This window comes from Carlito syrichta, unplaced genomic scaffold (genome assembly GCF_000164805.1).
Source record: "Carlito syrichta isolate Samal-C Ts95f unplaced genomic scaffold, Tarsius_syrichta-2.0.1 Scaffold288058, whole genome shotgun sequence".
Taxonomy (NCBI): domain Eukaryota; kingdom Metazoa; phylum Chordata; class Mammalia; order Primates; family Tarsiidae; genus Carlito; species Carlito syrichta.
Window position 1 is genome coordinate 45,154 of NW_007232154.1, and position 4,181 is coordinate 49,334.

A 4,181-nucleotide genomic window follows, 5' to 3' on the forward strand; every position below is an offset into this window, starting at 1 on the left:
AGCCACTGCGCTCCAGTCTGGGCGACAGAGTGAGACTCTAACTCAAAAAAAAAAAAAAAAGAAATAGATGCACTGATTATTTCTTTTCCTTTTTTTTTTGAGAAAGCAGGATTTATTGAGAGTACAGAAAGCTCCCACAGTGGAAGAGGACCCAAGAGAGTTGCCCTGCACTGATTATTTCAAAAAGAGAAGACTTCCTCCTTCAAAAAATAAAAAATAAACCAACCATGATTTTACTCAAGGACTCATCCCCTCTCCAGCTCTGGAAGTAGACCCTCATCTGTCTGAGCCAGAACTGCTCAACAGGAATAGATGTGCAGTCATGTATAGAATTTAAAAATTTCGAGTGGCCACGTTTTAAAAAGTAAAAATAAACAAGCGAAATTATTGTGGGGCTTTTTTTGGAGTCGGCGTCTCACTCTGTTGCCCAGGCTGGAGTGCAGTGGCACGGTTGTAGTTCGCCACAGCCTCAACTCTTAGGCTCACGTGATCCTCCTGCCTCAGCCTCCCAAGTAGCTGGGACTATAGTCACGTGCCACCGTGCCTAGCTAATTTTTTTGATTTTTTTTTTTTAGAGATGGGGCCTTGCTATGTTGTCCAAGCTAGTCTCGAACTTCTGGGTTCAAGCAATCCTCCCGCCTCAGCCTCCCAAAGTGCTGGGATTACAAGTGTGAGCTCCCATGCCGGGTCCAAAATTAATTTCCATGATAAATTTTATTTAAACATCAACTGCAAGCCAAGCAAATACATTTTATTTAACCCAGTATATCCAAAATATATATTTTTTTGAGTTGGAGTCTCACTCTGTCACCCAGGCTGGAGTGCAGTGGCAAACTCACAGCCACCCTGCATCAACCTGCTGAGCTCCGGCAATCCTTCCACCTCAACCTTCCAAGTAACTGGAACTACAGGCATGTGCCACCATGCCCGGCTAATTTATTTATTTATTTATTTATTTATTTATTTGTATATGCAAGGACTTGCCAAGTTGCCCGGACTGGTCTCGAACCCATGGGCTCAGGCCATCCACTTGCCTTGGCCTCCCAAATTGCTAGGATGAGAGGCTGAGCCACCGAGCCTGGCCTAAAGATTGTCATTTCATCATGTAATCAGTATAAAGAACATTAAAGAGGTGTGTGTGTGTGTGTGTGTGTGTGTGTGTGTGTGTATGTGTGTATGTGTTTGTGCGAAGCTTTTGGAATCTGATGAGTATTTCATCCTTATGAGATACTCTAATCCATATAGCCCTGTTTCCAGTGCTCAGCGGCCACGTGTGGCCAGCAGCTTCCACAGTGGACAGGGCAGGAGGGCTGAGCCCATCGGCCCAGCATCCCATGACAGCCATGATGGTCCAAGAGTGGCAGGCTGATGCCGGACCAGGCTGGCGAGCTAGAAACTGAGGCTGTTCAGTTTCTGTTGGGGGTTTCCGCCATGTAGTCACAAAGGAAGCCCGTAGCCCAACTGTCTGAACAGCCTTGGTGGGAGCCTCTGGGAACCATGGAAAATGGTAGCAGCTTTGGTGTGAGGATGACACCACCGAGGCGTGGGGACACAGAACGAGCCCCTGTCCTTAGGGGCATGACTGAGCCAAATTAGGCCCATGGCTCTCCTATTCTGATTATGAAAAATAATACATCCCCTTTTGTTTAGGCCAGGCTGGGTCGGAGGGAGTTCCTCTGAGCCAGGACTATACCTCCAGCGCCCGGTTCCCCCATCCCCACCCCGCACCTGGCTCCCACCTGCGCCCCCAACTTCCCACACCCCCCCTTGTGCCAGGCTTCCCCTGCCTCTCGCCAGACTGGTGGCTAATTCTTGTGCATCCCTCTTCGATTCCTTCGGTGGCTCAGAGGTGGCACCTGCCCTTGAAGCAGAAGGGAAGACCCACGGAGATGCTGGCATGTGTAAGGTCTCCCGCGCTGGGGGACGGCGCAGCTGCAGGTGTCATCTCAGGGCACTGGGGTCCCTTCCCAGCAAATAAAATGTATTTGCTTGGCTTGCAGTTGATGGTTAAATAAAATTTATCATCGAAATTAATTTTGGACCAGGCATGGGAGCTGTCACACTGTGCCAAGCTGACCAGTACCTGTCCCCTGCCAGCGTGGGCACTGGCCACAGCTCTTCAACACCTCTCCTGGCACGGCGGGCCCTGGAGCTGGCTAAGCGGACAAGCCAGAGCTCTTGGCCAGCAGGAAGCCTCACTCTCCATGTGACAGGTGACAGCGCCTTTTCTGGCAGGGCTGACGAACCAGGCCAACTGCCAGGGCCAGGGATTTGGAGGGACTTGGGAAAGTTGACAGCAGCACTGACAACTGCGGGGATCATGAACTAAAGAGGAGGGACCCAGGTGAGAAGAGATCCTACTCTCCTTAGTCCACTCTGTCCCAGCCTCGGGTCCGAGGTGCTGTCTTCCAGCCCCGAAGCCCAGAGGAGAAGCCAAACGACTGACCAGGCCCCTGCCAGACAGTCTTGGAGAGCAGGCATCGCGGCCATCCAGTGTGGCGAGAAGAAGGTGGCATCCAGGCTGAGTCCTACCACAGCCTCCCAGGCCTCCAGAAGGCTGTATCTCGTCCAATTTTTTTTTTTTTTGAGTTGGAGTCTCACTCTGTCACCCAGACTGGAGTGCAGTGACCGCTCCCGGCCATTGCAGCCTCGACCAGCTGGGCTCCAGCGATCCTTCCGCCTCAGCCTTCCGAGTAGCTGGAATTACAGGCACGCACTACCATGCCCAGCTGATTTTTTGATTTATTGTGGAGATGAGGTCTCGCCAAGTTGCCCAGGTGGGTCTCAAACCCGCGGGCTCAGGCAATCCACTCACCTCAGTCTCCCAAAGCGCGGAATTACAGGCTGAGCCACCGAGCCTGGCTCAATTTTTTTTTTAATTGCAGAGATGAGGTCTCACCAAGTTGCCCAGGCTGGATTCAAACCAGCGGGCTCAGGCCATCCACTCTCCTCAGCCTCCCAAAGTGCTGGGATGACAGGCTGAGCCACTGAACCTGGCCTCTGGTGGGTTGTTAATATCTAGAACAACTACCTACTTCTGAGGAATAAATGAAAAACATAAATGTTTTTAAATAAACTTATGTTCTAGTAAAATTATAGCATTGTTCCTATCCACATACTCATTCGAGCCTTTGGCTCCAAAAGCAGAGCTTGTCCCTAGCCAGGCATGGTGGCACATGCCTGTAGTGCCAGCTACGTGGAAGGCTGAGCCAGAAGGATCACCTAAGCCCAGCAGGCCGAGGCTGCGGTGGCCGTGAGCATGCTGCTGCACTCCAGCCTGGGCAACAAGAGTAAGACTCAAACAAACAAACAAACAAGAAACTTGTCCTGATGGCAGAGGACCAGAAGATCAGAACCAAGAAGTTCACTGAGCTTTCCAATGCACACATCGGGTGACACCCCAAATGCTGGCAAGCACCCCACTGAGCCCAGGAGTTCGAAACCAGCCTGTGCAACACAGTGAGACCTCGTGTTTGTGTCTGTCTGTCTGTCTCTCTCTCTCTCTCTCTCTCTCTATATATATATGAAATAAATGAATGAGACACAGCTCCTGTGTACCCCAGTCACACAGATGACATCGGTTGAGTCACTCACATACTTGGCTGTAACTTCTTATGCTGGTGTGGGCTCTCCATCTCTGTCCCCTGGCCAAGCCCAGTGCCTGGCATATTATTGAGCTTAATAAGTGTCTCATAAAGTCACAAGTCAAATGAATGGAAGGTTCTGGTTTCACTCTAAGTCTTCACCAACTGCCAGAACCGTCTTTCCTCTCCAACACGGTGTCTCTTCTACTTCTCTTTGCGCCCAACATAAATTCTTCTGAATGTTATAAGAAAACTCTAAGGAAAAGATGAAAGTTACATATCAGAGAATTGTGCTTTGGTTAAAAACTGATTTAAATATACATGGCGTTGCAGATGTAAAAGAAATGGGCTGGGGGTCGTGGTTCATCCCTGTAATCCTAGCACTTGGGGAGGCGGAGGTGAGAGGATTGCCTGAGCCCCAGAGTTGGAGACCAGCCTGGACAACTCAGTGAGACCTTGTCTCTACAACAAATAAAAAAAATTAGCCATGGCTGGGATCGGTGGCTTAGCCTATCATCTCAGCCCTTTGGGAGACCAAGGCGAGTGGATTGCCTGAGCCTGCAGGTTCGAGACCTGCCTGGGCAACTTGGTGAGACC